Genomic DNA, 26,643 nt, shown 5'->3' on the forward strand with positions numbered 1-26,643 from the left:
TATGTGCTAAAAACACAAATGCTTCCCAAAAGGGAGAGACCATCCTCGAAAAATAAATAGGATGTAAATGAGAAAAGAGAGAACTAGAAGAGGTTGGGAACAGTTTCACAAAGACTCTCAAAGCAATACTGCCCCCTGGGGCTGCTGGAATGATGGGGAAAGAGGGTAGTAGGCTGGGGTGCAGTGGAGGGGCTTTGAATATAAGTACTGCATTTCAGGGCATAATCGTCCTAACGTTTTATGGTCCAAAACTGGTTGTAATTTTCATCTCATAGTGGTTGCCTGGTTTAATTCTGTGCATGATGCCAGCAGCTCTGTATTCACCAGTGGCATATGGATATGTATTTACCTCACATGCACTGTGAGTTGCAAGCCTGGAATTCTTAGCACATCACCATTGTCAGTATTCAATTTTAACATATTGTAATAGTAAGCACCTTGATATACACAGGTTATTACAGGTTCTTTGATCTGCTTCTCTAAAAGGAAAGGCAACTTTTGAGGGGTTAACAATCACTTTAATCAAGTATGTGCATCATTTAATTAGTGCAGGGAAAAAGTCAGTACGCTGAACGTCAGAGAAAATACAGAGGAATCTAAATCACAGATAGAGCTTCCAAACTGTCTGACAGTAAGTAATACATACATTACAATTCAACAATTCAATTACCTGACAATACATACACAGTTACCAGAGAAAGAAGCACCAACGTCTGGGTTTTCAAAGGCAGGGGCTGCTTATCAGTTTCCCAGAGTCTCATCTGGCACCCAAACCTTCTTCCAAAAACTAATCCCCAAAGTAAAACCGCAGTTTTACTCTCAGCTGAGTCTTTACATACTTTTATACACTTTATACACTTTAGAGTCAGAGGGCATCACATCCCTTGAGAACCAGTGCCTCATTTACAAAAAGTGTAGACCTTCCTACAAATCTTCCTAGGCCCAACAATAGGTGAGATAGATCCTCCTTAATCACATAATTCAGAGGCAATACTTCTTGGTATAAACAAAAACAGCAAAAGATCCTACTTTGCTTGGCCTCACACACATATGCATGAGTATTCTGTGCATCATAATCTTCCACCTAAGACAGTTTAGTAAAAAACAATTTTCAAGTAATACCAGCAGAGTTTTTAAAAAACAACCATAATGGTCACATCCCACTGTCTGGCAAAAAAAAAAAAAGTTGACATAAAATCTGTGATGATTGTGCAGTAAAGTACAGTATGTGACTATATTTGAGCCTGGGTGAAAGTGGAGCACAGTCCAGCGCAGGTCATCCAACACAAGTCTGATCCCCCACACCAGGAACAGGCCTTGGGAGTCCCTGAATCAAAGCTCATACAGGTAGGCCATGCTGTCAGTGCTTTCTCTCTCTGTACCTGGAACATTTTGCCTTGTATAATAACAAAAGCAACAGCATGAACACCACAATTGCAGCAGCAAGGACCTCATACCTCATCCTTGCCTCTGGAACAGGACCTAGAAGAGAAATTCATGATGAGAGTAATAGCTCCCATTTCTGGAACATTTTCAGGGGGACAAAGCATTCTCCTCACAACCAGCCTTAGGGGGAGGTCATATAAGTCCTGTTTTACCTGGTTCACAGAAGTGGAAACTGAGACTCAGAAAGTCCAAGGGCCTTGCCTTTGGTCACAAAGATGGTAAGTCACAGTCTTGTGCTTCTATGACAGATCTCTCCAGACTCTTCCCAGAGTCAGGAGATGTTCTACTCTATCAGCCTTTTGGACTCCATAGGACTCAGTGAAATCTTGACTCCCACAAGGACACTAAATGGAGAATCTTGGAGCTTTGTTATGGTATCAGGACACTGACTAAGGCACATTTTCATAGACCTTTAAGGTGGGGAAGAAAATAGGAGCTCCCTTAGACTCATGTACTCTCAAAACTGGGAGGAGACTAGAGATGATTGTGTCCAAGCCCTTCATTGGATACATGTGGAAAGGGATCCTGGCTCCAGCTCCAGGTGCCTCTTGGTTATAATTACGTCACTACTTACTCAATGGTACAGAGATGGTTTGGTTCCTTCCTTGATGTTCCACATGGCAAATGTAATTTGCCTCTTCAATGTGGACATCTATAGACACCCAGGTCTGGTAGGTGCCATCCCCACTAGGCTGGATGAGTCATCCTTCCTGGTGAATCAGAGCATAGCCATCCCACAAACAGATCATCTTGATGTCCCCAGGGAAAAAGTTGTGAGCCCAACACCTCAGAGTGACCTCCCCTTCTTGTTTCTTGTTTTGAGTCACTTTCAGTAAAGGGAATGCTGTGGAGAAGAGACCAAAATGAAGGAAGAGATGAAGGTACAGCCACTCTCCTACTGAGGGACATAGAGATCCCTGCCACCACCATTAACAAGGATAACTTTCAATCTAGGGCAGACCTGGATAACTTGGCAGTAGGTTGGGGCCAAAATTAAACTAAGCTAAACTTCTTCAGGCCCCAGGTGAGACAGACTGAGGAAGGTTGGTTGCTTCAGATCATGTGACAAACAGGAGAAAGTTCTCATTGGCAACCCTACAATTTTCACAAGCCTCCAGAAATCCTTTGGTGGGACCCAAGGGGCCCACAGGCCGTACCTTGCACCACCCAAGCACCCAGGCCTCCCCAGGAACAAGAGTGTATGAGCTATGCCTGTACTGGTCCCTAAGGGGTTTGGCCCATGCATGCTGGGAGTCTATCTATAGGTAAAGATAGGACTGATTTCCTGTCAGTCCTATACAGGAAGAGAGAAAGTTGAGGCAGAAAATCAGGGCAGAGACAGGAGCTGGAAGTTGGGGTGAGGGTCACTATCCCAGATCAGTACCTGATTTTTTGTCCTGCTAAACTTTCAGGTAACTCAAAAACTGATCACAATAGTCTCCTTCCACTTTTGCTTTCTAGATCTTTCTTTCTCTTGGCTCTGCCTCTGAGGCATTCCTTAAACTGCCAGCAGCAGGGTGGGCTGATTCCCAGGTGAGTGCCTCAGGTTGGAAGATAAGTCTTCTCCATCGTAGCCATATCTCCAAAATCCTGTACAGTTGCTGTCATGAAGTTCACAGCCAAGTGTTTCCTGGAAGGTGTGAGAACCTGACCCCGATCCCCAGCCCCAGGCTGGTCATGGTTCTGTTCTCCTTTTTGACCTAGTTGGAAGAATCTTTCCCCACGATCCTTCCCCCCAGGGCCAACATAGTCCCTTACAAAGGGATGGCAAAGGAACAGCACCTCTCCTCATCCTGATAGGATCAAAGATTTAGAACTAGAAGGGATTCCCTAACGATCCAATGAGGAAACTGAGGCCCAGGAATGTTAATTACTTGCCCAGGGTGATACGAGGAGAAGAGACAGAGCTGGAGATTCAAATTCTGCTCCTCTAACTCCCAATTCAGCCTCTTCTCCACTACACCACATAGTCCCTAGCTCAGGTGAATCCCACATTCAGCCACCCCTGTCCTAAGCCCCAAACTTACCATTCTTTAGATTGTTCCAGTCCATGACTTTGTCCAGAGTTATTCTGAACTCCTGTCCAATCTCCTTCAGATTACTGTCCTCTTTTTTCCAACTCTCTGTTTCCACAAGCTCATTCAACCAAGTGCTCCGAGGCTCTGGCCTGTGCTTCTTACTGTCATAATGAAGGAACAATTCACCATCAAGGTAGCCTTGGTCTGAATATGAGGGGGGTCCTCCATCAGAACTGAACATGGCAAATAAGTTGTATTGAAGACTATGAGATCCTGAGAGAGAAAGAAAGGAAGAGAGCACAAATAAGTGCCTGACCAGGACACTGGAGTCACTTCCTTCATATTCTCTTTCCTCTGCTCTATGCAAGAAAATGTCTTCACCAAGCTGACCTGTAGTTCTCCCTCCTCCACCTCAAATCCTTTACCCAGTCATACACTGCTGCTGTATCTGACCCCTTTCCCATTCTATCCATCTTCACAATCCCAATGACCCCTCCCTTTCTTGGGACAAGGACACATAGCTCATTGCCATACTCAAACAGAATCAAAAGAACAATTGATAGAATAATGCTAATGTAAAGAGAAGCCACTTGGAAAGGCTTAGGAATTCTGATCTACATGAGCACCCCCAGGAGTTCCAGAGGACTCATGATGAAACATGCTACCCACCTCCACAGAGACAGGCCATGATGGAATCAGGGAGCAGAGTGAAGCACATTTCTTTTGGTCCTGATCAATTCAGGAATTTGTTTTGTTTGTCTATGCATATTTGGAACAGATTTTATTTTTCTTGCATTCTCACTGGGTGGCAGAGGGAGTTTAGAGCAGAAGAGAATTCAAAGCTGAAAATTCATTTTCTCTCTCTCCCCACTATTTTTCCTGGCTGCCCCCATGTGTAGAATGCTCTCCCTTCTCATCTCAGCCTGCTGGCTTCCTTCAAGTCCCATTTCAAATCCCATGTTCTACAGGAAGATTTTTCTAATCCCTCAACTCTAGTGCCTTCCCTCTGTTAGTTATTGCCTATTTGTCTTGTATATAGTTTGGATACCTTATTTTCATTGTTGTCTCCCACATTACACTGTGAGTTCCTCAAGGGTAGGTAATGTTTTTTGCCTCTTTTTCTGTCCCTAACACTGAGCACAATTCCTGGCCCATGGTAGTTGTTCTTCAGCTTTTCAGTCATGTCAAACTCTTGATGACCCTTTGGCCTATATCAAGGGTTTCACTGACAAAGATTCTGGAGTGGTTTGTCATTTCCTTTGCTAGTGTGCAGCCCATTTTACAAGTGAGAAACTGAGGCAAGTGGAGGCAGGTAGTAACTCAACCAGGGTGACACAGCTAGTAAGTATGTGACTGTGGGTTTGAACTCAAATCTCTCAGATCTTCCTGATTCCAGGCCCAGTGCCCTATCCACTTTACCACCTAGCTGCCCTGGCACATAAATACATTTAAGAGTTTTAACTGCTCTCTACCCAAGATCATCATAGCTCTCCCCACCCCCCCACTTCTACCCCTAACCCCAAAAGTTAAAGTTGTGTGTGTGAAAATGAAATTAATCATGCTTACCATCAGCTGTGAAGAGAAAATTCCTATGTTTAGACCAAAGACTACTACCCAAGTCACTTAATATTTCTCAGCCTCAGTTTATTCTGCTAGAAAACAAACATTATCTTCTTTCCCTCCCCAGAATAACACAAGCTTTAAGAGATCACAAGGCTGGTTCTCTGGAGGATGGATGGTAAAGTCTCTGATGAAAAGACAGAGAGAATGCGCAGAAGTAAACAGGAAGCCCACCTTCTACTCAATGACCATTGTGCTTCTTGTGCTCTGTTACCTCCCAGGGTGGGGAAGGAAGCAAAGGGATTTATATCAAGAGAAATGAGAATGGTTCAGTTGAGTGGAGACAGACAATCGCTATGTTCCTCAGAATAAAGTCCCCATCCAACTAACAACCTGAGGTCTCATTTCTCAAATATATAGGGAACAGAGCCATTGTTATAAGAGCAAGAGCCACTGCCCAACTGATGAGTGGTCTGAGGATATAAACAGGATAGAGAAACAATGCAAAGCTATAAATACTCAAATCAAAAATAAGTTCTAAATCACCAATAATTGGAGAAATGCAAATCTGGTTTTCTAATCCCTGGCCACCCTCTCCAGTTCTGGTACACTCATATTATCTCATGGCCTCGCCCTCCTTCCAGCCACCTCCAGCCAATATCTGGCCAGAAGGAGGAGCCACTGCCCATTCCAGCCTTTCCTTCTCTTAACTCCTAACCCCTCTCAACAGCATCCTCCTCCTATGACAGGCACTCCCTGGTGTTCCCATCTGCCAGCCCCCAAGTCCCTAAATTACACCACCTTTCTGCTCTCCTCTGCAAATGACTATGTTATTTTGTATTTCACTAATTTGTAAACAGAAATTTTAAAAATTTCTGGTATTAATAACCTGGCACCTAAATATGTGTTGCTTGGGTAATGACTGATATTGAATCTAATTTCTCAAATCTGAATCTCTAAGTAAAGGGTTTGAGGTGGGGATAGCCAGCCAGCATTTACAGTGTTTTAAGAGTTTGCAAAATATTTTTAAAATATTTCATTTTATCCTCACAATGACCCCGTGGGATAGATGCTATCATCATCATCTCCATTTTACAGATGGGGAAACTAAGGAAGACAGAGGGGAAGGGAGTTGTCAGGGTCACCCAGTCCCTAATTGTGTGAGTGAGGTCTTGAACTCAGGTCTTCCTGAGTCCAGGTCTAGCCCTCTATCCACTGTGCCAGCTAGCTGACACAGCAAAGCATCCATAACCAATCAACATTTATTAAGCCAGGCACTGTGCATAAAGCTGCTTTGCTCCATCTTTCCTGCCCAGAGACGTCCCCACCATCTATTTCATGTTGGGGCTTGAACTCCACTCAGGGGCAGCCTGCTTAGTCTTGCCCTCCTTCCCAAAAGAGTATGCCCCACCCATTGCTGTAGCAGAGTGAAGAGTCCTTTCCAAGAGGAGAAAGTTTGATGCTCCACGTGCACCTATGGTCACCTGCAGCAGCCTTCTCCCTGTCCCCAAGGTACAAGGTCAACTAGCTAGCTCAGCTTAGTCCAACAAGGCCTGGTGCCAAGCCCTATGGATGACACTCATTAAATATTCTCAACTTCCCTCTTTAGCTTTAGAAGTAATCACAATAAGGTGGCACCCCAGCAACTGCAAAGGTGAGCTTTACCCCCTACCCCAGCTCCAGGCTGCTCCCCAAGGGGTTGGGGAGGATAATTCCTGAAAAAGTATGTGGGAATGGGAGTAGGACTGGAAGAAGAGAAATGAAAGAAACAGGGGAAGGAGGTGTTAGGGAGAGGGGGAGGGTGCTATGCAGCTCTTTTTCTTTTCTTTTTCCAGCTTTGTTTTCCAACTAGTAAGGAACTGGGCAAGGTTCCAGGAGGGGGCGTGGCCAGGGGAGACTTGGTAAAAGCTAAAGCCAAGGGACTGAGGTTTGGGATGGGGAGCAAGAAGCAGTAAATACCCTAAGGAGGAGTGAAGGGAACTAGTGATTTCACTTGGGATCATGACTGGGAAGTGGGCAAAACAAGGAAGTGACAAAGTCATGGGAGACTGGACACAAGCATCACAGCAAGAACTCAGAAGCGAAGGGGGTTGGATGAGCCTGTATCGACTCTTGAGGCATGGGATATCTCTCATTCCCAAAAACTAGAGGACACGCACTGGGGCAGGGGTGGGTTGGGGATCTCTAGCTCACTCACAGACATCAGTGGAGAGCAGCAGCTACAGCATGAAGAGGGAGTATTGGATGAACCATGAGGGTCCCCAGGCCATTTTTTCTTACCCCAAAGCACATAAGTTCAACCTGGCTACCTGAATCATATACAATGGCTTGTCTCCTCACCTGTTACTTACCTAGCCCTGGGTCTCACTGACTCCTCCAGTCCAGGTGTCCGGATAAACTGGAATTGAGTGGGGTATGTGTACATATATATATATACATCCAACAGTTCCATATACATATATAAATAGAATTATGAACCATTACATACCTGTCATCCTCTTCCCTATAGGGAAGAAGGGGGATCAGATATCTTAAGTACATAAAATCTACAAAGCAATAAATCAGCTCCTACATATAATAAGATACAGAAATTTTGCAAACAAATGTAAAAAGGCAAAAATAAATAATAATTTAATATATCCTTTACAGACTATAACTTAACAAAAATAGGAATTGGTTCATGGACCACAAACACAAGACACAGATCCAAACAGAGACTTAATGAAATCTTAAGTCTTAAGCATTGAGTGGGTCAAAGAACAAATCATAGAAACAATTAAAAACTAAAAGAAATTTACTATAAAAGAAGATGATGAAACAACATATCAAAAATTTCTGGGGCACAGCTAAAGCAGAACTTGGGGGGGTATCATATCCTTACAAACATACATTGACAAAATAGAAATAGAAGATTAAGGAATGGAATATGCATAAATTCAGGAAGCCAATAAATAAGCAAACCTAAAATGAGTACAAAAGAAGCAATATCCAAAAGTAGAGGAAAATAGATAAATTGGAATAAACATCGCAGAAATAATAAATCTAAAAACTTGTTCTTTGAAAATACTAATAAAATTGCTAAAGCCTTAGATAATCTGATTAAAAAGAGAAAAGAAAGTGAAGTCAATAAAATAACAAATGGAAAATGTGAAATCACAGAAAAATGAGAAGAAATAAAAAGGATAATCAGAACATACTGCACACAGTTATATGCTAACGAAACTCAGAACACAAAAGAAAGAGATGTGTCTTCAAAAATATAAAAAACCTCAACTATCAAAAAACCAGAGAGAGATACTAAATAACTCACTACTAGAAAAGGAAATGCATCTAATTAAAAATGAGCTACCAACAACAAATACTCCTAGTCCTGATTAATTCACAGAAGACTATATCATGCATTAAAAAACACTTAGTGCCTATACTTCATAAATTATTCTCACAAAATGAGAAAGAAATGTCCCTCAATACATTTATGCAACAAATACGGTCCTAAACTTAACCCAGGGAAAGATAAAATGCAGAAGGAAAATAAGGAGCTAATTATCATTAATGAAATGAACTCAAAAATTTTAAACAAAATCTTAATAGACTACAGTGACTTACCTACGAAATCACACATGAGAACTGAGGGGGATTTGTATTAGGAAAGCAAAGATAGTTGAACATTAGGAAAACCAGGAATATAATTAATTATATCAAAAATCAAAACATTCCAAACCACATAATCATCTCAAGAGATGCAGAAAAAACTGTTGACAGAGGAAAACGCTATGATGCAAAAATAGAGAAACTCACTACAAATTATGAGCATAAAGGCACGTTTTTGAAATATGACAAAAGCATCTGCATCCAAAAGGAAGCAGTATATGCAATCAGAATAAACTAGAATGAGGCAAGGATACTCACTTTCTTCACTTTTATTTGATATAGTTATGGCAAAGCTAGCAATAGGGGGTGGAGCCAAGATGGTGAGTAGAAGCAAGTAGTTGCTAGAGCTCTCCCCACAAGCCCAGTCAAATACCTGTTAAAAATGACTCTAAACAAATTCTGGAGCTGCAGAACCCACAGAATGATGAAGTGATGCAAATCTCCAGCCCAAGAGAGCCTGGAAGGTCCAGTGGAAGCATCTATCTTGCTGGAATGGAAGCAGAGCACAGTATAGCATGGACCACACCACAACAGACAGGACCTGAGCAGGCCTGGGGGGTTGAATCACTTGCATCTGTGGCAGTTTCCAGACTTCACAATCCCAAAACACTGAGGACATATTGCAAGACCAGTGGAAAAAACCTCTCAGACCTGTGTGGGAGAGTAGCCTGGTCTGGGCCCAGCACTAGAGTCCTGGTGGAGGGAAAAGAGGAGCCCATAATAGAGTCAGCAGGGACAGAGGCAGCAGCTGTTTCTGGAGCTCTAAGCACACAGATTGTGGGGAGATCGAGCAGCTGACAGTATGCCACCCGTCCTCCTACCAGCCCCACTGGAAGCAGAGAATTACCTTGACAAAGACCTCAATAGTCAAGTAAATGACTGGGGAAATGAGAAAAAAACAGAAAAAGAATCAGACTACAGAATCTTACTTTGTTGACAAGGAAGAACAAAATATATAAACAGAAGGAGATAACAAAGTCAAAGCTCCTGCATCCAAAGACTTCGAGAAAAATGTGAACTGGCTCAGGCCATGGAAGAGTCAAAAAGGATTTTGAAAATTAAGTAAGAGAAGTAGAGCAAAAATTAGGAGGAGAAATGAGAGTGATACAAGAAAATCATGAAAACTGAGTCAACTGCTTGCTAAAAGAGACCCCAAAATAGTTTAGAGCTGATAATTCTTTTCACCCCTCTGCTCTTCCAGGAGTGTGGTGGTAATAGGAGAAAGTTAAAGTGCAACTTGTTCCATACTTATCTCTCCATATCTGCCCCCAGACAAATACTTGCCTCCCACCCCAGCCAGAGATTACACTACTATCACATCCACTGCATCACCAGAACTCTGGAAAGGGAGCATGTGGGTGAAAAACTCCCAATCCTTGAGAAGACATTGGGAAACAGAAGCAGCTAATTTCCCTTCTCTTCCTCCCTTGCCCTAAGACACAGACAAAGGCTTCTCAGCTCCTTTAAACCAAACTCCAGCACTTCTGGCAAAAGGCTGATCTTACCACCCTCCTCTGCCACTCATATTCTGCACTTCCCTACCTGTGCCTCTGTCCCCTACTCACCTCTGTTCACATCCACAAATCCTCTCCACTCCTCACTTCCAAGCCTCTCCTCTTCCTGTAGTCCCACCTCCAACCCTTTGTCACTTGGCCCTCTCTGTCGCTGCCTCTCTTCTTCCACATCAATTCTTAAAAGCCTCAGTTCTCCCTACTCAATTTGCAGTCATCTCCTAGCCTTGAACACTTCTTTCTCCCTATCTTCACACACAGACACACACACACACACACACACACACACACACACACACACACACACACACACACACACACACACCCTTTCTGAAATGGGTATTAGAATCATACACCAAGAAACAGTAATAGTGCGAATGGAAGGAGGGTAAGGAGGGACTGAACATGACTGACTGATAAACACAAGAAGCCAAGTAGACTCAGGAGCTAACAAAGTCAGGGAGCTTGAAAAAGAGAAAGGGATGGAAGGGAAGGGGAGGGAAAGAAGGAAGGAAGAAAGGAAGGAAGGAAGGAAGGAAGGAAGGAAGGAAGGAAGGAAGGAAGGAAGGAAGGAAGGAAGGAAGGAAGGAAAAAACCGATAAAAGAACACATTCTGGTTTAGATTCAAAGTACTTAAGGAGGGATGCAAATCTATTCTGTCACTAAACTGATCTGTATTCTGAAGATCAGTCCCCTCAATTTTGGACTTCTGCATGTACAGCAAATTTAAAATAAATGGCCCACGAACATGCACATATGTAGTACATATGACTACATAAATGAAGATTAAAAGGACAAGAAAATTCTGATCCAAAGGACAAATTAGCACGAAGTTGGTCCAAGTTAAAATTGCACATCTGTCCTTAACTGCTTGTACCATCCCTACTTTATTGTTGAAGAAATGGAGGCAGAGTTTAAGGCATGAGGTGGAATTTGAATTCAGCTCTTCCTGGCTCCAGGTCCAGCCCTCTAACCCAGGAACCACCTACACCCCCAGCCCCACCCCACCCCCAGCTAAGTGGTTGTGGTTCTGGCGGTGACTGGGCAGGCGAAGTGACTGTACCGCCTCGTCTCTCCAATTGGTTTAGCCCACCAGCCAGAACAGATAGAGGTCCCCTTTGGGAGGTGGGGAAGCTTGGGATGGGGCCAGGGCTGGAGATCAGGGCATGGCAGAGAAACTCCCGCAAATCCCCGCCCTGTGCATTCTCCCTAAGGTCCTGGAAGTGAGAGCGGGGCAGTGGAAGGAGAGAAGGAATGGAGAGACCTGGCAGAAAGAACCAAGCTGATCAAAAAGCGTCCTCCGCTACTTAGGAAGAAAACAGTGCGTGAAGGCACCCCAGCACCGCCCCTCGGAGCCTCAGGCTTTGTCTTGCTTGTCCCTTGGGCCACCTTCCCAGCCATCCGAGGGAGCGGGAGCGGAAGAACAGAGCCCCACAGGAATGTGTTGGGCTACGGGTTTAGTCCAAGGCAGCTTTTACTCAGCCTAGGGAAAAGTGTTGGCTCCACACCAGGCGTGCCTAGAAGTGTGTATTTCACCAACTTCCAAGTGTATCTACTGAACTTCCCAGGCCATTGTTATGGAGAGGATGTGGCATATTATATTTCTATAAGGAAGACTATAACTCCCCGCTACGGAGTCGTCTTTGTTGGTGAAAGTGCCCTTAACATCTTCCCACCGCTATTTAAGAACACTTACTATGTTTCTATGCACCTGTTCCGTGCATTGATAATCGATTGACTTTATGAGCCCAGAGCTCTAGGGGATGGCCCCAAGATTGTGTCTATGCCAGGGGCTAAGGTCTCCTCCTCTTTCTTTAGTAGGGGGAGGGAAGGAAGGGTCTTCTTTAAGAAACAGATAATGACTTTTGAAAACAATTTGCTAAAATTCTCTTCTTGCTCTTTTGAAAAAAATGTTATCAAAGATGATTCTGGGATGAGATAATCAAAGTGATTTGAAAGCAAAAGTTACCCAAATCATATTTTACAAAAGATCCCAGTTGCAATTAGCCTCCCTCCATCCCCAAGAATTATACCCAGGGTGATATGAAGTTCTTTGAGAAAATCTTATCCTACCACTGGACCCTGCATGGCCTGCTCAGCAAGGGAGGAAGAGCTGTATGCTCCCAGTGGGAACATCTTCCCCAGGCACTGGTTCCATATCAAACATGCCCCTTGCACTGCCCAGAGAGATTCAGTGCTGAAACTTCTTAGAACAGCACCACACTTGAAGAATTCCTCAAGAGACTGTGAGCCTGAGGAACTCAGGGATCCTGACTCTTGATCTCCACTACACCAGGCTGTGTGTGCAAAGAAAATTCTGTGTGTGATGAAGGCCCCTAAACCTAGGTGGCCCCTAAAGTGGAGTTAGAAAAATCAGAGTTCAGATATGGCCTGGAATAGCTGTGTGACTGACGCTGGGCAAGCCACTTAACCTTTCTGCTTCAGTTTCCTTAACTGTAAAATGGGACATAGAAACAGCATCTATATCTCACGATTGTTAGGAGGATCAAATGAGATAATGTTTGCAAATGCTTGCATAGTAAGTGCTTAAACAATGCTTGTGCCTTCTTCCCAGAGGAAAAAGGACATGGTGACAGGGACACCTAGAGTGTGTGTGTGCATGTGCACGTATCCGTGTATATATGTGTATGTATTTGTATATTTATATGCATATAATGTACATGTAGGTACACACATACAGGTACAGTCATTGACTCCAGAGGAATTCTGCCAACCCTAGTCTTTAGCCTTATCTGACCTACTCCAGATTTGGGTTAGGAGAAGAAAGCAAAGGAGTGGGTATCCCTGATAAAGGACAGCAGCATCCTAACAGGTTTGGGTAAGGAGCTAGAGAAGTGCCTCCCTCAAGAAGACAAGACCAGCTGTGTCAAATCATCAAGGGAACACCTTTTGAGTCTCCCCATCTTCCATGAAACAACAGATTGCTTCAGGTTCTCCACCTTCCATACTCAGGTTTGGGAGGACGCTTCTTAGGGGACATGGTTTGAAGGTAACCTGAATCAAGCTGAGCCCTCTAAATGCCCCAGGCTGGGAAACATGCCACAGGAGTTCTCATACTGTGCAAAGGAGTAGAGAACAACACTAACACCTGGATATCATCCAGAGGGAAATGCTGAGCACAGTGGCATGATGGGAGCCGAGTCCCACCATCCACAAGGAGTCACACTCTGCCAGCCATGCTGCCCAGCTAAATAGGTATTACAAGGGCCTCCAACCATCTGTGACTAAACATTTATTACACATCTACAGTGTGCCAGGGAAGGTGCTGAATGCTGGGGATACAAAGATAGACAAAAAAATATTTCTTGCTCTCAGAGCTCAGAACCTAATGGAGGAGACAGTAAGACAACAGATAGAAATAAAAATGCTATCCACAGGATAAGTGGGAAATGAGTCAGAGAGGAAGGAACCAGAAGAGGTTGGGTATGGCTTCATGTAGAAGATGGAATTTTAGTTGGGACTACAGGGAAGCCAGTAGGTGGAGATGAAGAACTCCCAGAAATCAAAGTGCTATGACTACAAGGACAAATGATCCAATGAAAGAATTTTTGAAGCACTAGGTGCTAAAAACACTAAATATACAAAAGCTCTCTAGGAGGGAGAGACCATCCACATGGAAGACTCTGCTGCAGGGCAGATACCAATGCCTGGGCTTCTTAAAAAGATGCAGCAGCTTGTGAAAGAGAAAGACAAAACACAACCAATCAATCAACATTTATTAAGGGTTTACCATGTGGCAAGCACTGGGGATGCAAAGAAGACAGCCCCTGCCTTCAAGGAGCTTACAGTCAAATGGGGAGACAACATGCAAATAAAAACAGGACATAACAAACCTAGGACAAATGGGAAATAACTGAGAGAGAAGACACTGGAATTAACAAGATTTGGGGAAAGGTTCCTGTAGAAGGTAAGATTTTAGTAGGCACTTAAAGGAAGTCAGGGAGGTCAGTACCAAGTATTTTTTTAGGGAGTAAGGTGTAAGATAGAAAAGTGTAAGAAAGACTGGAAATGTAGTAGAGGTGAGGTTGTGAAGGGCTGTGAATGCCAAACTCACCATTTTATGTTTCATTCTGAAAGCAATAGGAAGCCACTGGAGTTTGAGTAGTGGGGTGTCATCAGACCTACCTTAAGGAAAACCACTGTGGTGGTTTCTAAAGAGGAGAAACATCTGAGCTGTATGATGATGCATGAGTCTGGGTGAGAGAGGAGCAGAGTCCAGCGCAGGTCATTCAACATAACCCTGCTCCCCTGTAGAACGCCAGTGCTGATGTAGTCCGGAATGTGAGGTACTGTCCAGGTTTTACTTGAGACTTGTGCTAACGTGAGTGGCTAACTTTATCAGGACAATTGGCTCACCATCCCCACTCTTGATATGCAAGGATGAGAACATCCTGACCTTGCAGGTGCACCCCAAGGCTGCACCTCCCTAAGGTTATCTCTCCAGGAGGAACTAGATTAGGGAGTATAAGAAATAATCTAAAAATGTTCTCATGGGAATCACCTTGCTTGCTTGAATGTTCTTACAATGAAGAATTCTGCTTGCTAGCCTGTAATAACCTATATAAATCTTGGCTATCCAGTTAATAAATGAGAGCTGTCCTTTACAACTCTTCTCCTGGCCCTGTGTCTAGTTTTCTTTCACAATCTCTCAGCAATCACAGTTGGCAGCCGCCGCGGCCGGCCCCTGGCAAGTGGCGTCCAGAACAGGGACTACACTACTGTGACCAGTGCCTGATCGCCATCAGCGACAGGTACCTGAGGGATTGCCCTGAAAATCGGAGCTCCGGACAACGCAAAGGTAAGGGCAAAAACTGTGCCTCCTCATCAGGAAGGGCTTCTTTGAGTCAGTCACCAGGCTTACCAGGGATAAGGCACACAAAAGAAAATAGTTTTACAAGCCTCCTCTTCAGGGAGCGTTTCTTTAGAGTTAGAATCAGAAAATAGTTTCACAAAAGGCAGTTTTATCAAAAGAAAGTTTGGCAAAATGAAAGTAAAAATGAGACAGGCACAATCAGGCAGTAAAGATAGGGAATGTTATCTAAAAGTATTAAAGAAGCTTGTTAGGGAACGTGGGCTATTAATTACAACTTCACGATTAGAGGAATTTCTCCAGTGTGTACAGTGTGCCCTTGGTTTCCCAAGGAAGGGACTATAAATCTTGAAAAGTGGGAAAGAGTAGGCAATCAGATGATAGAGTATTATAGGGAGATCAGACCAAGCGCTTCTCCTGTTACAATATTTTTTTTTCTATTTTAAAATTCACATTTTTTAAAAATTTATTTATTTAACTTTTAACATTCATTTTCACAAAATTTTGGGTTCCAAATTTTCTCCCCTTTTGTCCACTACCCCCACCCCAAAACACTGAGCATTCTAATTGCCCCTATCACCAATCTGCCCTCTCTTCTATCATCCCTCCTTTCCCTTGTCCCCATCTTCCCTTTTGTCCTGTAGGGCCAAATAACTTTCTATACCTCATTACCTGTATTTCTTATTTCCTAGTAGCAAGAACAGTATTTGACAGTTGTTCCTAAAATTTTGAGTTCCAACTTCTCTTCATTCCTCCCTCCCCACCCATTCCCTTTGGGAAGGCAAGCAATTCAATATAGGCCATATCTGTGTAGTTTTGCAAATGACTTCCATAATAGTCGTGTTATGTGAGACTAACTGTATTTCCCTCCATCCTATCCTGTCCCCATTGCTTCTATTCTCTCTTTTTATCCTGTCCCTCCCCAAGAGTGTTGACTTCAAATTGCTCCCTCCTCCTATTGCCCTCCCTTCCCTCATCCCTCCCACCCTGCTTATCCCCCTTTCCCCCACTTTCCTGGGACCTGTGCTGCTGCTAGAGATTCAGTCCCTGAAGCCTGCTCGGATCTGCTCCTCTCAGTGCCCAAGGCCAAGGCCTGGGCTCTGCTCCGGGTCTGGTGCGCGACTGACCTTTCATGTCAGTTTTTCAGGTCTCTCTGGAACAGAAATCTCCTCCACTCCAATGTTCTGTGGCTTCTGCTGCTCCAAAATTTGTTGGGAGTTCTTCTTTACAGGTATTTTATGGGCTGTGGGTTAGGAACTAGCGTATGTGTATCTTTCTACTTCTCCATCTTGGTGGTTACATTGGCAGAATATACTTAAAATATGCTTACAAGAACGAGAAGAAGTACCATTAGCATCAAAAACAATAAAGGTAAAGATGATGGCACAAATACAACAGGAACACCACCAGCCAACACCCAGCAGCATGGACCTCAAAACTCCTGCTTGCCACTGAAACAGGACCTAGAAGAGACATCCATGATGAGAGTAACAGCTCCCATTTCTGGAACATTTTCAGGGGGACAAAGCATTCTCCTCACAACCAGCCTGAGGGGGAGGTCATATAAGTCCTGCTTTCCCTGTTTTACAGAAGAGGAAACTGAGACTCAGAAAGTCCAAGGGCTTTGCCTTTGGTCACAAAGATAGTAAGTCATAGTCTTGTGCTTCTATGACAGGTCTCTCCAGATGCTTCCCAGAGTCAGGATATGTTCTACTCTATCAGTCATTTGGATCCCACAGGACTCAGTGAAATCTTGACTCCCACAAGGACACTAAAGGAAGGATCTTGGAGCTTTGTTATGGTATCAGGTCACTGACTAAGGCACCTTTTCATAGACCTTTAAGGTAGGGAAGAAAATAGAGCTTCCCTTAGACTCATGTACTCTCAAAACTGGGAGGAGACTAGAGATAATTGTGTCCAAGCCCTTCATTGGATACATGTAGAAAGGGATCCCAGCTCCAGTACCACAATTATAATTGTGTCACTACTTACCCAATAGTTTAGAGGTGGTTTCATTCCTTCCTTGATGTTCCACATGGCAAGTGTAATTCGCCTCTTCAATGTGGACATCTATAGACACCCAGGTCTGGTAGGTGCCATCCCCACTAGGCTGGATGAGTCCTCCTTCCTGGTCCTTTTTGTTTAATGCACAGCCATCCCGAAGCCAGGTCATCTTGATGTCCCGAGGGAAAAAACTGTAAGCCCAACACCTCAGAGTGACCTCCCCTTCTTGTTTCTTGTTTTGAGTCACTTTCAGTAAAGGGAATGCTGTGGAGAACAGACCAAATGAAGGAAGAGATGAAGGTACAGCCACTCTCCTACTGAGGGATATAGAGAGCCCTGCCACCACCATCAACAACAATAACTTTCGATATAGGGCAGACCTGGATAACTTGGCAGTAGGTAGGGGCCAAAATTAAAATAGGCTGAACTTCTTCAGGCCCCAGGTGAGACAGACTGACGATGGTTGGTTACCTTGGGTCATGTGACATGTTACCTTGCTCCTAAAACTTAGAGTTCCACCTTCTCTTCATTCCTCCCTCCCCACCCATTCCCTTTGGGAAGGCAAGCAATTCAATATAGGCCATATCTGTGTAGTTTTGCAAATGACTTCCATAATAGTCGTGTTGTGTAAGACTAATTATATTTTGTCATATGACAAACGGAAGAGAGTGTGCAGTGACAATGCTACATTTTTCACAAGCTTCCAGAAATGTTTTGGTGGGACCCAAGCAGCCCACTGGCCACATGTTGTGGAAGCCTGGTCTAGGACATATAGGAATTACAGCATCCAAGCATCCAGGCCTCCCAAGGAACAAGAGTATGTCATCAGCTATGCCCATACTGCTCCCTAAGGAGATTAGCTCATGGATTTGGGCAATCTATCTATAAGCAAAGATAGGAATGATTTCCTACCCAGGCAGGAAATCAGGGGCAGAGAGGAGTTTTCAAGAGAGGTGGGGGTAAGGGCCACTATCCCAGATCAGTACCTGCTTTTTTCTTCTGTGAAAATTTCAGATAACTCAAAAGTTGATCACAACAGTCTCCTTCCACTTTTGCTTTCTGGATCTTTGTGTCTACTGGTTCTGTTTCTGCAGCACTCCTTACACTACCAGCAGCAGGGTGGACTGCTTCCCAGGTGAGATTCCCAGGATGGAAGATGAGGCAATCTTGTCCATCACAGCCATATCCCCAAAATCCTCTACAGTTGCCATCATGGAGTTCACAGCCAAGAGTTCCCTGGAAGGTGTGAGAACCTGACCCCCATCCCCAACCCCAGGCAGGTCATGGTTCCATTCTCCACTTTTGCCCAGTTGGAAGAATCTTTCCCCAGGATCCTTCCCCTCAACAGATCTCCAGAGCCCACACAGTCTCTGACAAAGCGATGGCAAAAGAGAGCATCTCTCCCCATTCTGACAGGATCAAAAATTTAGAACTAGAAGGGATCTCCCTAATGATACAATGAGGAAATTGAGGTTCACGAAGGTTAATCACCTACCTAAGGTGATACAAGTAGGAGGGACAGAGCTGGAAATTCTCTCCACTACACCACACATTCCCTAGGTCAGGTGAATCCCACACTCATCCAGCCCCTGTCCTGAGCCCCAAACTTACCAGGGTTTAGGTTGCTCTGTTTCATGACTTTGTCCAGGGTTACTGTAAAATACTGTCCAATATCTTTTAGATTATCGTGTTCTTTCTCCAAAGTGTCTGTTTCCACAAGCCCATCCAACCAACGGACCTGAGGCTCTAGTATCTGGTTCTTGCTGCTATAATGAAACAATAATTCACCATCTAAGTAGCCTTGGGCTGAATATGACAGGGATTCTTCATCAGAAGTGAACGTGGTAAATAAGTTATACTGAAGACTGTGAGATCCTGAGAGAGAAAGAAAAGAAGAGAACAGAAATAAGTGTCTGACCAGGAGACTGGAGTCACTTCATATTCCCACTCCTCTGCTCTATGCAAGAAAATGTCTTCACCAAGCTGACCTGCAGTTCTCCCTCCTCCAACTCAGATCCTTTACCCAGCATACCTTGCTTCTGAATCTGACCCCTTTCCCATTCAGTCCGTCTTCACAATCCTTTTCTATGGACAAGGACACATAACCACCCCCCATACTCAAAGAACATTGCACCCTTCTGTATCCATTACACAACACCACTTAAAACTCTGACTCAGATTTGGAAATGGCATCATTGTCTAGGAAACTCCAACCTTGATCATTCATTCAAAGCCTTCTCTGGTAATATTGCACATGCAACATCATCAATCCCTTGGAAAGGACAAATGTTCCAGAGCTCTCTAGTTTCCACTGGGCACAAGGACATGGGAAACAAAAATCTGTCCCCAGGGATTCACCTGCCATATTCCCACAGACAACTCAGATGTCAATTTCTTTGCCCATTTCCTCAGTCCAAGAATTCAGTTCCCTGTCTAGAAACATCAAAGACTACATGTCACTTATACAAGTTTAAATGGACCTCTGATGACAATTGCTTGTATTTCTACAGCACTTTTCAGGTTTCCTCAGAAATTCCCTGTATCGGCCCCTACAAATAGAATTCTCCCATTTTACACATGAAGAAACTGAGCATCCCTCTCTTGTCATCTTGAACATTATCATTTCTGTGAAATCCTTTCTAGACTGAAGTGAGGAACTTCAAGTGAGGGCTCACCTGGACAATTCTAATTATATCTTTATTACACTCCAGGACTCCAGGATCATCCCTTTACATGGTCTATTTATGCTGTCAGCGCTAAAGATCTTATATCTACCTGTCATTTTAAATATTATATACATATACACATACATGTATATATATATATATATATATATATATATATATATATATATATACACACACACACACTCACACATGTTGGAAGTGTTACTTAAAATATACTTGTCACCTAAATCACAGGGAAAGAATTCCATAAAATCACAAGTAATTGATAAAATCACAAGATTGATAAAACAAAGAATTTGCTTAAGAGATCAATATACTAGGAAACCTGAACAAAGAGGGGAAAAAAAACCCAAATAACCAAACTCTGAAATGAGAAAGAAGACACTAATACCATGAAATTAAGGTCATTATCAAGGATTATTACATTCAGCTATCTGCCCACAAAGTTGAGAATAGAAAATAAATTATGAATATTTACAAAATAATATACAAATTGGCTCCCCAAGAAACAAATAACATAAATAAAGCAATCTCAGAACACATTAAACAGACTATTAATGACCTGTTACACGCCCCAATCACAAATGATTTTTGTGATCACAATTACTTCCTAAATTAAGAACTGTTTTCAAAAATAGAGAAAGACTTAATTCTTTCAGTTTCCTTCTACAGGGGAAACTCAAATGAAACCAACATGAATTTCTAAGGCACCTACTGCATTCCAACCACAGTGCTAAGCAGTGAGTACACAAAGAACGCAACAGGAATAGCAACAAAAACCCAAGTCCCTGCTTAGAAGAAGACGATATTCCAGTGGGGAGGTAACATACAAGCACCTGTGTACAAAGAAAACCAAAATAAGGTCAATGAACGGGATGGAACATTATTGTGCTGGAAGAAACGATGAAGGGTTTCAGAAAAACCTGGGAAGACTTGAGTGAAGATACAAAGTGAAAGGAAGAGAATGAGAACAATCAATAGAATAATGCTAATGTAAATAGAAGCCACTTTGCAAGGCTTAGTTAGGAACTCTGATCTACATGAGCACCCCCAGGAGTTCCAGAGGACTCATGATGAAACATGCTACACACCTCCACAGAGACAGGCCATGATGGAATCAGGGAGCAGAGTGAAGCACAATTCTTTTGGTCCTGATCAATTCAGGAATTTGTTTTGTTTGACTAAGCGTATTTGGAACAGATTTTGTTTTTCTTGCATTCTCACTGGGTGGCAGAGGGAGTTTAGAGCAGAAGAGAATTCAAAGCTGAAAATTCATTTTCTCTCTCTCCCCACTATTTTTCCTGGCTGCCCCCATGTGTAGAATGCTCTCCCTTCTCATCTCAGCCTGCTGGCTTCCTTCAAGTCCCATTTCAAATCCCATGTTCTACAGGAAGATTTTTCTAATCCCTCTTAACTTTAGTGCCTTCCCTCTGTTAGTTATTGCCTATTTGTCTTGTATATAGTTTGGATACCTTAGTTTCATTGTTGTCTCCCACATTACACTGTGAGTTCCTCAAGGGCAGGTAATGTTTTTTGCCTCTTTTTCTGTCCCTAACACTGAGCACAATTCCTGGCCCATGGTAGTTGTTCTTCAGCTTTTCAGTCATGTCAAACTCTTGATGACCCTTTGGCCTATATCAAGGGTTTCATTGACAACGATACTGGAGTGGTTTGTCATTTCCTTTGCTAGTGTGCAGCCATTTTACAAGTGAGAAACTGAAGCAAGTGGAGGCAGGTAGTAACTCAACCAGGGTGACACAGCTAAAGTATGTGACTGTGGGTTTGAACTCAAATCTCTCAGATCTTCCTGATTCCAGGCCCAGTGCCCTATCCACTTTACCACCTAGCTGCCCTGGCACATAAATACGTTTAAGAGTTTTAACTGATCTCTACCCAAGATCATCATAGCTCTCCCCACCCCACTTCTACCCCTAACCCCAAAAGTGAAAATTGTGCGTGTGAAAATGAAATTAATCATGGTTACCATCAGCTGTGAAGAGAAAATTCCTACATTTAGACCAAAGACTACTACCCAAGTCACTCAATCTTTCTTAGCCTCAGTTTATTCTGCTAGAAAACAAACATTATCTTCTTTCTTTCTCCAGAATAACACAAACTTTAAGAGATCACAAGGCTGGTTCTCTGGAGGATGGATGGTAAAGTCTCTGATGAAAAGACAGAGAGAATGCGCAGAAGTAAACAGGAAGCCCACCTTCTACTCAATAACCATTGTGCTTCTTGTGCTCTGTTACCTCCCAGGGAGGGGAAGGAAGCAAAGGGATTTATATCACGAGAAATGAGAATGGTTCAGTTGAGTGGAGACAGACAATCGCTATGTTCCTCAGACTAAAGTCCCCATCCAACTAACAACCTGAGGTCTCATTTCTCAAATATATAGGGAACAGAGCCATTGTTATAAGAGCAAGAGCCACTACTCAATTGATAAGTGGTCTGAGGATATAAACAGGTAGTTTTTAGAGAAACAATCCAAAGCTATGAATAGTCAAAAAATAAGTTCTAAATCATTAATAATTGGAGAAATGCAAATCTGGTTTTCTGATCCCTGGCCACCCTCTCCAGTTCTGGTACACTCATATTATCTCATGGCCTCGCCCTCCTTCCAGCCACCTCCAGCCAACATCTGTGCAGAAGGAGCCACCGCCCATTCCAGCCCTTCCTTCTCTTAACTTCTAGCCCCACTCAGCAGCCTCCTCCTCCTATGACAGGCACTCCCTGCTGCTCCCATCTGCCAGCCCCCAAGTCCCTAAATTACACCACTTCCCTGATCTCCTCTGCAAATGACTATGTTATTTTGTATTTCACTAGTTTGTAAACAGAAATTTTAAAAATTTCTGGTATTTATACTTCCAGCACCTAAATATGTGTTGCTTGGGTAATGACTGATATTGAATCTAATTTCTCAAATCTGAATCTCTAAGTAAAGGGTTTGAGGTGGGGATAGCCAGCATTTACAGTGTTTTAAGAGTTTGCAAAATATTTTTAAAATATTTCATTTTATCCTCACAATGACCCCGCGGGATAGATACTATCATCATCATCTGCATTTTACAGATGGGGAAACTAAGGAAGACAGAGGGGAAGGGAGTTGTCAGGGTCACCCAGTCCCTAATTGTGTGAGTGAGGTCTTGAACTCAGGTCTTCCTGACTCCAGGTCTAGCCCTCTATCCACTGTGCCAGGTAGCTGACAGAGCAACGCGTCCATAACCAATCAACCTTTATTAAGAGCCTGCTCTGGGCCAGGCACTGCGCATCAACTGCTTCACTCCATCTTTCCTGCCCAGAGACCTCCCCCATCTACTCCCTAATGGGGCTCGTGCAGCCTCTCCCTCCTGGCCATAACAGAGCGCCCCGCCAGCACCGCTGTGCCAGGGTCAGTTCTACTGGCACAGAAGAGGAAGCTTCAAATTCCACAGGCACACTTGACCACCTGCCAGCTTTCTGCCCCTCCGCAAGTATCAGCTAGCTAGTCCGACGCGGCTGAATGGAGAACAAGCATTGAAAGGTTCTCTCTCGCTCTTTAGCTAAGGGCGCTAGCGGCGTTTGGGATGCGCTCTCCAGTACCTGCAGCAGTTGCCGCACCCACCCCACTCCCGGTGCCCACAGCCCCGCGGCCCACCGCCCCACTGTGCTGTCCACCGCCCCGAGGCCCACCGCCCCACTGTGCTGTCCACCGCCCCGAGGCCCACCGCCCCACTGTGCTGTCCACCGCCCCGCGGCCCACCGCCCCACTGTGCTGTCCACCGCCCCGAGGCCCACCGCCCCACTGTGCTGTCCACCGCCCCGAGGCCCACCGCCCCACTGTGCTGTCCACCGCCCCGAGGCCCACCGCCCCACTGTGCTGTCCACCGCCCCGAGGCCCACCGCCCCACTGTGCTGTCCACCGCCCCGCGGCCCACCGCCCCACTGTGCTGTCCACCGCCCCGAGGCCCACCGCCCCACTGTGCTGTCCACCGCCCCGCGGCCCACCGCCCCACTGTGCTGTCCACCGCCCCGCGGCCCACCGCCCCACTGTGCTGTCCACCGCCCCGCGGCCCACCGCCCTACTGTGCTGTCCACCGCCCCGAGGCCCACCGCCCCACTGTGCTGTCCACCGCCCCGAGGCCCACCGCCCCGCGGACCACAGCCCCTCCACCCGGAGCTGCTTCCGCTACGAAAAAAGTGTTCTCCGCCTGTCTGGGACGAAAACCTGTCGGGGGCTGGGGGTAGGGGGGACAAGAGACGAAAACAGAAAAGAAATGGGGGGAGAACGTGCTAGGAGGAAGGGAAGGGGAGTGCGAGACGGGTCTTTTTCTTTTTTTCTTTTTCCAGTTTTGTTTCCAAACTAGTAAGAAACTGGACAAGGTTTGAGGAGGGGCGGGGGAGGGGGAGCCTTGGCAAGTGCAAAAGCGAATGGACGGAAGCAAGGGGGCAGGGGGCGAGAAGGGGCAGGGACCCTAAGGAGGAGGGAAGAGAACTTCTTAAGATCACTGAAGATCGCGCCTGGGGAGTAGGGGCACAAGGATGAAGAGAAGCACGCCCCAGCGATGGGGTCACATTTCTAAAAAGTAGAGGAAAGACAAGGGGGGTAGGGGATCGCGGGCTCACTCACGGGCATTAGCGAAGAGCAGCAGGCACAGAGTGGAGAGGAAGAGTTGCATGTAAAGGCTTCCGTTAGGTGCCATCTTTTCTTGGCACGAATTGTCCCTTCCCCTTTTACTTAGTTATTGCAAGTGTCCTCCTTCTGCTCACCTCGCCCTTGCTAACTCCTCCCACCCACGAACGCGGACAAATGACAAATTGGTTTTCTTTACACGCATATCTTTATGTGGAATTATTACCGATCATGATGAAACTGTCATTTTCTCAGGTGCAAGGAGGAGGAGGAGGGCTCAGATAATCTTCTTACAGGAGGAAACTCAACAAAGAAACCGATCGTAACATAATAGGGCACAGAGAGTTTGCAAACTAACGTCCAAAGACAGAAATGAGTTTTAAAGTTTTACCAATAAATGAGTCATGGACCTCAAAGGCATGATATAAATGGAGACTCTCAGATCTTAAATAATGAGTGGGTCAAAGAACAAATCATAGAAACAATTTAGAACTATTTAAAAAGAAAAAACTATGTAAAAGAAGATAATGATGAAACAACATGAAAATTTCTGGGATGTAACTAAAGCAGGACTTAGGGGAAAATCATATCCTTTCAAACACACATTAATAAAACAGAAAAATAATTAATAGAATATACGGTTTTTAAAAATTAGTAAGCCAACAAATAAACCTAAAATGAGCACAGAAGAGATGTGAAAATGCAGAAACAGATAAATTGGGTTAAACACCTCAGAAATAAGAAATAAAACTAAAAGTCTGTTATTTAAAGACTAATAAAATTCTCAACCTTTAGCTAATCTGATTAAAAAGAAGGTAGCAGAAAATCAAATCAATAAAATAACAAATGGACAATGTGAAATCACACCAAAACCAGAAGGAATAAGAATAATTAGAATATAGTGTCCACAGTTATATGCTAACAAAACTTAAAGTACCAAAAAAATAGAACTATGCCTTCAAAGATATAAAAATTGTAAATTATCATTAAATTATCATTAAATTAAGATCTTTATTTAAATTACTTATTTTTATTATCTTTGTTAAATTAAGATCTTCATTTATTATTAATAAAGATCTTAAAAAACCCAATATCAGAAAAGGAAGTACATCTAATTACCAAAAAAAAAAAAAAACCTTTTAGTTCTGACAGATTCACAGGACACTTTTATCATACTTTTAAAAAGTGTCCCTACTTCACAAATTATTCTCAAAAATTGAAAAAGCATGTAAACAGAATCCTTTTATGAGACAGATATGGTCCTAATGCCTAAATCAGGGAAAGATAAAATACAGGGAAAAGAAATAGAAACCAATATCATTAATGAAATTAACTCAAACATTTTTTATATTAAATCCTAACAACCCAAGTACAGTGATTTGTCCAAGAAATCACACATAATGACCAAGTAGGATTTATACCAAAATGGTTCATCATTAGAAAAACCAAGCGTAATTAATCATAACCAAAGAAACCAAAACATCCAAAATCACATCATCATATCAGTAGATGCAGAAAAAGCTTTTGACAGAGGAAAACAGAGAAGAAAAAAACAACTACAAAGCATAGGCATAGAGGCACCTTTTTTAAAAATATCATAAAAAGCATGTCTACATCCAAAAGCAAACACCATATGCAATGGGTACAACTAGAACCTTTACCAATAAATACAGGAATGAAGCAATGAAGTCCACTCTCCCCACTATTTTTTATATAGTTCTAGAAATGCCAGCAATAGTAATAAGACAAGAAAGAAATGAAAGACATCAAGACAGGTAAAGAGGGGGTAAAACCATCCCTATTTAATGAGATATGATTGTTTATTAGGAAAATCCTAGAGAATTCACAAAGTTACCGAGTCAATAGCTTCAGCAAAGTTACAGGCTACAAAATAAATCCTCAAAAATCAAGAACATTTCTACACAATAATCACAAAAACACAAGAAGCAATAACAGAAAAAGAAATCCCATTCCACATATTACAAAATGTATAAAATATCTACCAAGCACGCAGAAGCCTTGTCAATCAATCCATCAATCAATAAATATTTATTAAGAGGTTACTGTGTACCAGTCACTGTGCTAAGTGCTGGGGATACAAAAACAGGCAAATGGTGCATTTTAATAAACTAATATCACATAGGTAGAAAGAGGAAAACAGAAGAGAAGAAATGGGTAACAAAGAAGAGAAAAGGCATGAATTACAGAGTGATGGTTCCTAGAAGACTGACCTGCTCATTTGATTCCCTATCAAGAAGCTATTAAGGTCTTGCAGTATTGAGAGCCTTCTGTTTAGGAGGGATGACGGGAAAATGAAATTCCT

At 43.5% G+C, this 26,643-nt stretch overlaps 1 pseudogene; it reads right to left on the reverse strand.

The window, feature by feature from the left end:
- Window positions 1-496: 496 nt before the first annotated feature.
- On the reverse strand, window positions 497-24,484 carry LOC140506296 (uncharacterized; annotated as a pseudogene).
- Window positions 24,485-26,643: the final 2,159 nt, after the last annotated feature.

This window comes from Notamacropus eugenii, chromosome 5 (assembly GCF_028372415.1).
Source record: "Notamacropus eugenii isolate mMacEug1 chromosome 5, mMacEug1.pri_v2, whole genome shotgun sequence".
NCBI classification, from domain to species: domain Eukaryota; kingdom Metazoa; phylum Chordata; class Mammalia; order Diprotodontia; family Macropodidae; genus Notamacropus; species Notamacropus eugenii.